The sequence below is a fragment of the Arachis duranensis genome, chromosome 9 (genome assembly GCF_000817695.3).
Source record: "Arachis duranensis cultivar V14167 chromosome 9, aradu.V14167.gnm2.J7QH, whole genome shotgun sequence".
Taxonomy (NCBI): domain Eukaryota; kingdom Viridiplantae; phylum Streptophyta; class Magnoliopsida; order Fabales; family Fabaceae; genus Arachis; species Arachis duranensis.
In genome coordinates this window covers 58,750,938-58,762,670 of record NC_029780.3, presented here as the reverse complement: position 1 = coordinate 58,762,670, position 11,733 = coordinate 58,750,938, and the positions used below count along the sequence as shown (strand labels likewise).

General features: G+C 36.2%; 1 pseudogene; it reads left to right on the top strand.

Moving 5' to 3' along the window:
• The first annotated feature begins 9,303 nt into the window (after nt 1-9,303).
• On the top strand, nt 9,304-9,913 carry LOC127741564 (NAD(P)H-quinone oxidoreductase subunit 1, chloroplastic-like; annotated as a pseudogene).
• Nucleotides 9,914-11,733: the final 1,820 nt, after the last annotated feature.

The following is an 11,733-nucleotide window of genomic DNA, read 5'->3' as shown; positions in this document are numbered from 1 at the left end:
CGGGGGTGTGATGATTGGTGCTGTTGTGAGTCTATTTTTTAAAGTTTCAAAGGCATGCTGGCAATTTTCATCAAAAACAAAAGGAGTATCAATCATCAGCAGATTACTCAAAGGTTTAGCTATTTTAGAAAAATCCTTGATAAACCTTCTATAAAATCCTGCATGCCCCAAAAAACTTCTAACAGATTTCACATTAGTTGGTGGAGGGAGTTTTTCTATGATTTCCACCTTTGCCTTGTCAACCTCTATCCCTTTTCTTGAAACTTTGTGACCAAGAACAATCCCTTCGGGCACCATGAAATGGCACTTCTCCCAGTTCAAAGCCAAATTAGTTTCTTGGCATCGTTTCAAGACAAGAGTTAGATGTTTCAGGCAAGCATTGAAATTATCACCAAAAACAAAAAAGTCGTCCATGAAGACCTCCAAAAACTATTCAACCATATCTGAAAAAATGGAAAGCATACACCTTTGAAAGGTGGCTAGGGCATTGCAAAGCCCAAACGGCATCCTTCTATAGGCGAAAACTCCAAATGGACATGTAAATGAAGTCTTTTCTTGGTCCTTTGGATCTACCACTATCTGATTATACCCAGAATAACCATCCAGGAAGCAATAGTAAGCATGGCCAGCCAATCTTTCGAGCATCTGGTCAATGAAGGGAAGTGGGAAATGATCTTTGTGTGTGGCATCGTTCAGCCTCCTATAATTAATACACATCCTCCATCCTGTCATAGTTCTTGTAGGAATGAGTTCATTCTTCTCATTGACAATGACTGTCGTCCCACCCTTCTTTGGCACTACTTGAACTGGGCTTATCCATGAGCTATCAGAGATAGGATAGATTATCCCTGCATTCCACAGCTTCATTACTTCCTTTTGGACAACTTCCTTCATTGTGGGATTTAGCCTTCTCTGAGGTTGAACCACTGGTTTGGAATTGTTCTCCATGAGGATCTTATGCATACACACTGCAGGGCTGATGCCTTTCAGGTCGTCAATGGTCCATCCTAAAGCATCTTTGTGAGCTTTGAGTACATCAAGAAGTTCTCCTTCTTCTTTTTTTGTCAAGGACGAATTGATGATCACTGGGAAACTCTCTGATGTGCCAAGGAATGCATATTTGAGATGGGTGGGTAATGGCTTCAATTCTTGTTTTTGCATTTCTTCCTTCTTGTCTGGCTTCACCTCTTTGTCAATGGAGATTTCGGCTATTTGTTCCTCTGTTGTCTCTTGGTTACTTTTTGCTTCCTGCTCATGATGATTAGTATCTAACATTTCTTCCACCAGGCTTTCTATCATTTCTACTCTCAAGTAATCCTCTTGCTCAAGCGGGTGCTGCATGGACATGAAAACATTTATGACCATTTGCTCATTGTGTACTCTGAAAATCATCTCTCCTTTTTCCACATCAATAATAGCTCTTGCAGTTGCTAGAAATAGTCTTCTCAAGATGATTGAATTATTTCCTTCCTCTTCAGTGTCCAAGATCACAAAATTCGCAGGGAAGATAAACTCCCCAACCTTTACTAACAGATTTTCCACAATTCCATTAGGTGTCTTGATTGATCTATCGGCCATGACTAGTGACATCCTAGTGGGTTTGAGTTCTTTGATAGCAAGCTTCCTCATCATGGACAGGGGCATTAGGTTGATCCTAGCTCCAAGATCACAAAGAGCCTTGTCTAATGTCATTTTGCCTATGGTGCAAGCAACTACAAAACTCCCTGGATCTTTAAGCTTTGGTGGGATTCCCTTTTTAAGCATAGTGCTACATTCTTCAGTGAGCAGCACAGTCTCCTTCTCCAGCCAACTTCTTTTCTTGTTAATAAGCTCCTTTAAGAACTTGGCATACAAAGGCATTTGCTCCAATGCCTCAGCCAATGGAATGTTGATTTCTAGCTTCTTGAAAGTCTCAAGGAACTTATGAAAGTGCTGATCCTTTACTTCTTTGTGGAATCTTTGGGGATACGGCAGTGGAGGTGTAATGCTCTTCTCCAATTGCTGCTGTCTTTGAACTTCTTCCTTTGAACTATGTGGCTGGTTGTCTTTCTTTTTGAGCTTCTCTGGGACATCTTTGCTTGTTGTCATGTCCTTATTGCTAGCTTCCCCTTTCTCTGATGGTTCTTTGTTGCTGTCCAAAGACTTCTTGGTTACCTCCTTGTTGCTGTTGTTCACCAGTGTTTTTCCACTCCTTAGTTGTATAGCCTTGCACTCTTCTTTTGGATTAGGAATGGTGTCACTTGGTAGTGAGCTTGATTGTCTCTCAACAGAAATCTGCTTGGAGATTTGCCCAATCTGCCTCTCTAGGCTCTTCATGGAGGCTTCATGGTTCTTTGTGGTCATTTCTTGGTTCTTCATCATCTTTTCCATGAGCATCTCCAGATTAGTAATCCTCTGAGAGTCTTGTGAGATTGGTTGGTTGTGGGGTGTTGATGGTTGATGGTAATTATTTTGGTTAGTGGGTTGGTTGTTGGATGGATAATGGTTGGAGTTGGGGTAATTGTTTTGGGGTTTTCTGTAAGGATTTTGGTTAGTTGGCTGCTGGTTGTGATTTTGGTTATTTCTTGGAGTGTTTTGATTTGAGTTCCTCTGCCATGGTTGTTGATTCTGGTTGTGATTGTCTCCCCACCTAAGGTTTGGGTGGTTCTTCCAAGATGGATTGTAGGTGTCACCATACACTTCATTCTGTCCAGAGTTTTAGTTGTGCATATATTGCACTTGCTCTTGTTGCTGTTCTTCTTGGTTCTCCTCATTTTGCCCCCAAGCAGTTGATGGTTGGCTTGTGTTAACTGCTGCAACTTGGAGGCTGTCAATCCTCTTGGCCATTTGTTCAAACTGTTGTTGAATTTGTTGTTGCATCATCTTGTTTTAAGCCAAAATGAAGTCCACTCCTTCTAGTTCTAGTACTCCCTTTTTCTGTGATGGTTGGCGTTGCCTTTGGTGAGCAAAGAAATATTGGTTGTTGGCCACCATATCAATGAGATTTTGAGCTTCTTTTGCAGTTTTCATGAGTTGCAAAGAGCCTCCAGCTGAGTGATCCAATGCTTTCTGGGATTTCAATGTTAAGCCTTCATAGAAATTCTGCAACTTATCCCACTCAGTGAACATTTCAGGAGGACATTTCCTGATTAGAGCCTTGTATCTCTCCCATGCCTCATAGATGGGTTTAGCCTCCATTTGTGTGAATGTTTGTACCTCAGTCTTCAACCTAATGATCCTTTGAGGTGGGTAAAATTTGGCAAGGAATTTGGTTACCAAATCGTCCCAATTGTTGATGTTGTCTCTTGGGAAGGACTCCAACCATTGAGTGGCTTTGTTTCTGAGAGAGAAGGGAAATAGCAGTAGTTTGTAGCTGTCAGGATGCACTCCATTAGTTTTGACAGTGTCACAAATCCTCAAGAAAGTAGACAAGTGTTGGTTGGGATCTTCAAGTGGTCCTCCTCCATAAGAGCAATTATTTTGAACTAAGGTGATAAGTTGTGGCTTTAGTTCAAAATTATTTGCATTAACATTTGGAGCTAAAATGCTGCTTCCACAATGTCTAGGATTTGCAAATGTATAGGAAGCCAGAACTCTCCTTTGTGGTGGATTGTTGTTGTTGTTGGCTGCTCCTCCTGGTGGATTTGGTGGATTGGTTGAATGCTCTTCCATGTCTTGAAATTCTTCTTCTGACTCCTCCTCTCCAACAATGTTTTTTCCTCTTTCAGCTCTTCTTAATCTCCTGAGGGTTCTTTGGTCAGCTTCAGATAAAATAGGAATAGCTCTCCCTGTACTTGACATACAAACAGAGCACAAGAAACACAGAACCAGAAAACAGTGAAGCTTCAATCTATTGCTAGAATGAAGTTTTGGTCAGCTTAGGCAAATAATCAAACAGTTAATGTGTTAGTAAAAAGAAAACAAAATGCTTAATCTAGATCTCCGCTTCACTTAATCATTGTCAATCTATCTCAATCCCCGGCAATGGCGCCAAAAACTTGATGTGCGGAAAACAATCCGACACAAAACTCACCGGCAAGTGCATCGGGTCGCATCAAGTAATAAAACTCACGGGAGTGAGGTCGATCCCACAGGGATTGAAGGATTGAGCAATTTTAGTTTAATGGTTGATTTAGTCAAGCGAACAAGAGTTGATTTGAGTGATTTGTATCCGACAGAAGCTAAATTGCATGAAATTTAAAAGGGAGAGGGATAATTGCAGTAAATTAAAGAGAACAGGAAGTAAAGAAGCTGAATCTTAAAGTGCAAGTAATATAAATTGCAGAAACTTAGATTGCAAGAAATGTAAATGAATGAAACTTAAAGTGCAAGAAATGTAAATTACTTGAATTTTAAAAGGAATTGGGAATTGGGATTGCAGAAATTAAGCAAGAGAAAAGTAAATTACAACAAGCAGGAAAGTAAAAGATGAATTTAATTGCAGCAGGTCTCAAACAAAAAATGTAAATTGGCTTGAAGAAGCATTCAACTGAAGAATTGAAAGTGGAAACTGGCGGATCTCAGGACCCAAGAGACTAGATAACTAAGTCTAGATCTCAATGCCTTCCTAGATCCAAATTCAAAAAGCGATTGCAAAATTAAAGAAGAGATTGATGTAGAAAAGTAAATCCAAAGTTCAATTTCTCAAAATGGTTCAGTAAATCAAACAGTGAGGTGAGATTGAGACAGAATTTCCTCTATTCTTAAAGAAAACTAAGAGGAAGAGAATTCAATTCTCCTTCCCCAAGACTCAAAATCTCTAAATAACTCAAAACCAAATGCTTTCCAAAACTACCCAGCAAAACCAAAAGAAAAATTCCAAAAGGAAAGCTCCCCGAAAACTTAAATTCTAAGCTATTTACACACTTTCTTCAAATGATCTTCAAGCCTTGAATTGGGCCCTTGCTCTTGATGGAATTGGGTTGACAAAAGCCTCTGTTGATTGCTCTTGGTGTTGGGGAGAAATCCGTTTGCAACTTGGGCCTTGGGGATTTACGTTTGAGTCAACGTTTGAGGCAAACGTTGACTCAAACGCCTTCGTGTGCCAATTATGCAGCTCGGCCATTCTGCTGTCATCCATGTTTGAGCCAGCATTTGAGGTCAAACGTGAGCTCAAACATGGCTCTTTCCAAGCTTCTCTTTTGGCCATCGTTTGGCCTAACGTTTGAGGCAAAAGTTGGCACAAACGTGGCTCAACCAAGGCATCAAACAAGGTGCTCTTTCATGCTCTTCCATGCTAAAATGTAGCCAACGTTTGACCTCACGTTTGAGGCAAACGTTGGCGCAAACGTTGCTGTGCCCAGGGGTGATCTTTCTTCTTTTTTGGCGCCAATGTTTGACCTCACGTTTGAGGCAAACGCTGGCGCAAATGTTGGCCCTCCCCCTGCTTCATCTTTAGCCAATGTTTGCCTCAACGTTTGAGGCAAACGTTGGCACAAACGTGGGCGACCTCCAGGGTGTTTTTCAGCTGCTACTCACGTTTGAGTTCATGTTTTAGGCAAACGCGAGCTCAAACGTTAATCCCTTCTTTCCATGCCCATTCTTGCAACCTTCTTCCAAGCTTTATTCCACCTATCATCAATCAACAATTATATCAAAGCTATGCCATAATCATGAGAGTTATTCTTCTTCTTGTCATATAAGCAATTATGGCACAAAAACTCATGAAAATGCATCAATTAATCTATGGCTAATTAAATCTAAGGGAATATGAAATTTCACCCAAATGGCTTACTTGTGGCTCAAGAAAGTGCATAAAACTAAATGAAAATCAAAGAAAAAGACTAGTAAAACCAGGCTAAGATGACTTGTCATCAACCATCTATTGATATGAAATACCTCGACAATTATGAGATTTATGGTCATTATATAGTAGTAAGAAGTATAAAAAAACAAATTCGTTGTATATACATTCGAACTACTGTTGGTCATATTTCTTTTTATCAAGAAATCGAAGAAGCTATACAAGGTTTTTGTCGAGCCCATTTATATAGTATCTAGTTAAATCAATTTCTGATGCGAATTTGAATTCAAGGATCAATTAGGATCGGGTAGCATCTTAGTTTTTAAAATAAACTTCTACACGAATCAACATAAACAAAGAAGGGAAGTTTTCACACCATTGACTAAAACCCATTGTTGAACTTAATCCCACTGAGCAGAATATGGAGGTACTTATGGGAGAACGGGCTGATCTGGAAAAAAATATTCTTGAAAATATTCATAAAAAGGGGAAGTGTAATAAAGCATCAACATTAACTAAATCCATATATAGATATATATATTCCCAAAATAAACAAATCAAGAGCACCGAGTCAATAAAAACTGAGAAGGTTGAAAATATTTATACGTATATTTATTTGAATTTGAAATAAGATTCTTGTGCTTCCATAATTGAAAGAAGTTTTCCTTGAAAAAATCAATTCAATAGAAATTGAAAAATTGACTACGACATGCTCTGTACCGAATAAATAGGACAACTATAAAAGGAAGAGACATGTATCTAATCTGGATACTAGATATATGGCTAGCTATAGCAACGGAAGTTAGATTTGTGCAGGTTTAATAAATATACTAGCTTTATTACGTATTCCAATTGTATTCTCAAATAAGAAGGGGTGGTGTGTAAACTCTCCCACCTTTGTAAATTCGAATTCTCCCTATTAATATAATAGAAATCTATATATATAATTTTGATAATTTTGAATTTGGAAAAAAAAATTGAAAAGGGAGGGATTAAGTATTCTAAAATGAATTCTATGATTTCTATTATATTGTTCTATATTATATTGTTTAGGATTATTAGATTAGGTTTTTATCGAGCTGAACAAATCCCGGGTCGATTTTTTTCCCGGTATCCAAATCGAATTGAAATATGTAATATCATAACATAATAATGTTATTATGTTATAAATGGAATCCATTTTTTGGATATTCTAAAAATACCAAGAAGTCGAGTTGGATCGTTTCAATTCCTTTCCATTTGGATTCTATCCGTTTGTTTTGTTGCAAATTCAAATTTGAGTATTAAATTCGATTCCCACCTTTTTTGTTTCTTCCTAACAGGTATTTCCTATACGGGGTTAAATTATCAAAGTATAAATAAATATATGATTTGGTAAAAAAATAAAAAAGTCCAGCAGAAAAATACCATACTTCATTACCCTTGTTCCATTAAAGGATAATGTTCTTTTCCATTATGGATAGCAATGGTATGGCCAATCATTGTGGGGATAATGGTAGATGTTCTGGACCAAGTTATTATTATTTCTTTTTCCGCTTTTGTGTTAAGCTTTTTTATTTTTCTTAATAGATGATTGGCTACAAAAGGATTTTTTTTTAGTGAACGTGTCATAGTGAATTCCTCTTATTTTTTGTAAAGACGAAGAAACAAATTCGATTTTCTCTATTCTACTATTTACTACGGCGATGAAGAATCAAATTATCACTATATTTATTCCTTTTTCTATTTCTTTGAAATCACTTAAAATCACTTAATTTCTTAGAAATTTTGTATCAAAAGAAACATAATGTGTTGTGTTATATAAGAGAATCCCCTTTTCTCTGTTTCTGTTTTTTTTTAATTATCTTGGAGATTTTTGAATGCTTACTCTAAAACTATTTGTTTACACGGTAGTGATATTCTTTGTTTCTCTTTTCATCTTCGGATTCCTATCTAATGATCTGGGACGTAATCCAGGACGTGAAGAATAAAAAAAATATTTTTAGTTTTCTATGTTTTCCTTGTTTGTGCTAGATTTTGAAAACTTTTAGGATTTTATCTATTTTACATCTTTAACTGGTAACTATCAAAATCAAACATAGAAAATTCAAAAGAAAAAAATACTAACTCATGGGCGGAAACGGAAAGAGAGGGATTCGAACCCTCGGTACAAAAATTCGTACAACGGATTAGCAATCTGACGCTTTAGTCCACTCAGCCATCTCTCCCCAATTGCGATATCTATATATATTGTTTATGTTAGATTGCATAACCAAACAAAGTAGGGGTTGAAAAAAGACTTTTTTGTTTAGATCTTATATATTCTTTTTCTATTTATAATGGATTGGATTTCTATTCAGTATTATAACGAACATTATAGATATAGAACCTTCCAGATAAGATACATATACTTTTCTATAGTATATCATTATTATTTCTATAGTATATCATTATTATTTTATTAGATTTTTCATATTCTTTATATTCATTATCTAAATTATTTGATAATTTCATTCTATGTTTAGATTTCTATTAATGTTTATATTAGAATAATATTTCTTTTATTTATTATATCTCTTTTTTTATTCTCATTCCATTTTTTGTGGTTTATTTATTTTTTTTTTTGCTACAGCCAGAGCCCAGCCAGGGTCTAGCCGGGCTCTGGGACTGTTTCCAGGAATCCCAGATAACTCTGATTTATTTGAATTAAAAAAAAATGAGATTTGCCCCCCTTTTTAATTGATTAGGGGGGTTGGTCCCCTTACGACACACGAGAACGCTCTAATTTGTAGAAACGTATGTTTCTATATATATAGACCCTTTCTATATTTTTAGAGAAAGAGAATAATATATGATCTATTCGAAGTTGCGACAGGTATGAGAATGATGCATAATTTTTTCCGTATCGGGGGAGTCGCGGCCGATCTACCTCATGGTTGGATAGATAAATGTTTGGATTTCTGTGATTATTTTTTAACAGGGGTTGTTGAATATCAAAAACTTATTACGCGAAATCCTATTTTTTTAGAATGGGTTGAGGGAATAGGCATTGTTAGTGGAAAGGAAGTAATTAATTGGGGTTCATCAGGACCGATGCTTCGGGCTTCCGGAATACAATGGGATCTGCGTAAAGTTGAAAATTATGAGTGTTATGGGGAATTTGATTGGGACGTTCAATGGAAAAAAGAAGGAGATTCATTAGCTCGTTATTTAGTTCGAATTGGTGAAATGGTGGAATCCATCAAAATTATTCAACAGGCTTTAGAAGGAATTCCCGGCGGACCATATGAGAATTTAGAAATCCGTTACTTTGATAGGGAAAGGGAACCAGAATGGAATGATTTTGAATATCGATTCATTAGTAAAAAACAGTCTCCGACTTTTGAATTGCCGAAACAAGAACTTTATGCAAGAGTTGAAGCCCCCAAAGGAGAATTGGGGATTTTTCTAATAGGAGATCAGAATGGTTTTCCTTGGAGATGGAAAATTCGTCCACCCAGTTTTATCAATTTGCAAATTCTTCCTCAATTAGTTAAAAGAATGAAATTGGCCGATATTATGACAATACTAGGGAGTATAGATATTATTATGGGAGAAGTTGATTGTTGAAATGATTATTGATACAACAAAAGTACAAGATATCAATTCTTTTTTCAGATTGGAATCTTTAAAGGAGGTCTATGGAATTCTATGGGTATTTGCCCCTATCTTTACTCTTGTATTGGGAATCACCATAAGTGTACTAGCAATTGTATGGTTAGAAAGAGAAATATCCGCAGGTATACAACAACGGACTGGACCTGAATACGCGGGTCCTTTGGGAGTTCCTCAAGCTCTAGCAGATGGAACAAAACTACTTTTCAAAGAGAGTCTTATTCCATCTAGGGGAGATACTCGTTTATTCAGTATCGGACCATCCATATCAGTTATATCCATTATAATAAGCTATTCGGTAATTCCTTTTGGATATAATTTTGTTTTATCCGATCTCAATATCGGTGTTTTTTATGGATTTCTATTTCAAGTATTGCTCCGATTGGACTTCTTATGTCAGGATATGGATCAAATAACAAATATTCCTTTTCGATTAGAAACCATTATGACCAATCACTTCACGTCCATCCGATTCAAATATCTTTGTTTGATATAAAGATTGAGAACATTATCCTGGAGTTACATCTATTTTTCGATTTCCATTCAAGAATAGTCTGACAAAGGGTTGAGACGTCCAGTAGAATCCATCATTGATTTGAGATATTGATAAGGTGAATACCCAGTCTATTCAATACTATGCATAATGAGTAAAGGGACCTCAAAAAAAATCTCTTTTCGGCCTATCTTATGAACTTTAAGGTGTATAGGGTTTCATTTCTTGATACTTTCAATTTTTTTTAGTAGTTCGATAGAGAGTCCATTAAACTTAAGTTGATCTAGGCCATAAGCAGACCTACGTCAGGATAACCCCCTTTCTTTAAAACACTTTGGTAGTGCTCTTTGATTGTGTAATAAAAATAAAAAATCAGAGCACAGGGAATCATCTTCTTATTCTTTCTGTCAAGAAAAAAGATGGTAGACTAACTGATCGAAATATCAGTTACTGAAAAAGCCCAATGCAAAAAAGATGCATGTTGAGTTTTTTAAACAATTCAAAACATTTTTCTAATAAACAGTTTGATTTGTTTTACCGAGAAGGTCTACGGTTCGAGTCTGTATAGCCTTACCCTAAGATAATAATATATATATTTCTATTTCTACATATCAATAATCTTTTCGATTCATATCTTTATTCCAGGATAATGAAGTATTGTTATTATCCTTGTTATTTTGAGATCGAATAATTCATTTGATTTTCGGTTGATTAGGATAAGATTTTATCCTTTAAGAGCCGTACATGCATCTTTTGATGCATACGGTTCACAAAAGATCGCAAAAATAAATCAATGTGTAGATTTCAACCCCTTTTTTATTACTTTATGACTCTTTTCCAGAATGGACTTTTTAGAATTTCTAACGAAGGGAAAGGAAAGGTCTTTTTCTTACAATTCTTTTTTCAATAAAGAGGACTTTTGAGCCCTTCTTTTATCCATACATATAGATCGTATTTCACCCGAGATTAAAGAAAAGCTGGGTAATCTCTCTTTTCAAAGCTATTATCCCACAAAAAAAAAACATTCTTGTGGTAGGTCCTGTTCCCGGCCAGAAATATAGTGAAATCACCTTTCCTATCCTTTCCCCCAATCCCGCTACTGAGAGAGATGTTCACTTCTTAAAATATCCAACATATGTAGGCGGGAACAGGGGGAGGGGTCAAATTTATCCCGACGGGAGCAAGAGTATTAATACTGTGTATAATGCTACAGCCGCGGGAAAAATATTTTATTGAAACCTATAATATTGTGGCTGCTCATGGTTATTTTGGACGATTGATCTTCCAATATGCTAGTTGTTCATATCAAAAGAATGAAAGCTCGTTGCTTTTTGTTTCTCTATAATTGGTGTTGCCAAGTTCTATCCCTTTATTACTTAAACCCAACTGATTTTGTTCATGAATTCAAACAAAAAAATGGTCCGATCCAATAAGAATGAGATCCTTTTAGAATTCGCTATTGATACGACATGCGGCTTTTTCCATTCATTCCTTTCTGGATCAGTAGTGGTCTTACAAACCCTACCGAGGTTATGGACGAAACAATTGCTTCATAAAAATGTGTAAAAAATGGAGTCGCACTTAAAAGCTGAGTACTCTACCATTGAGTTAGCAACCCCCTCCCCCCTTCAAAAAAAAATAGGAAAAATAGGATGCGTAAATAAAAAAAAAAGATGGACCAATCTTTTCTATGTAAAGAGTGGTATCCTTTATTCAAATTAAATTAATTCTTTTTTTTATTTATTTACCCTTGAATAAAAATAAAATAATAAAGGAACTTCATGTTTGTATCACAGAAAGTTTAACGAACTCACTATTTGCTAAAAATTGCCTCTGTAACGTGAAGAACACGATCGGATTATATTTGTTTTCAATACTGTTGTCA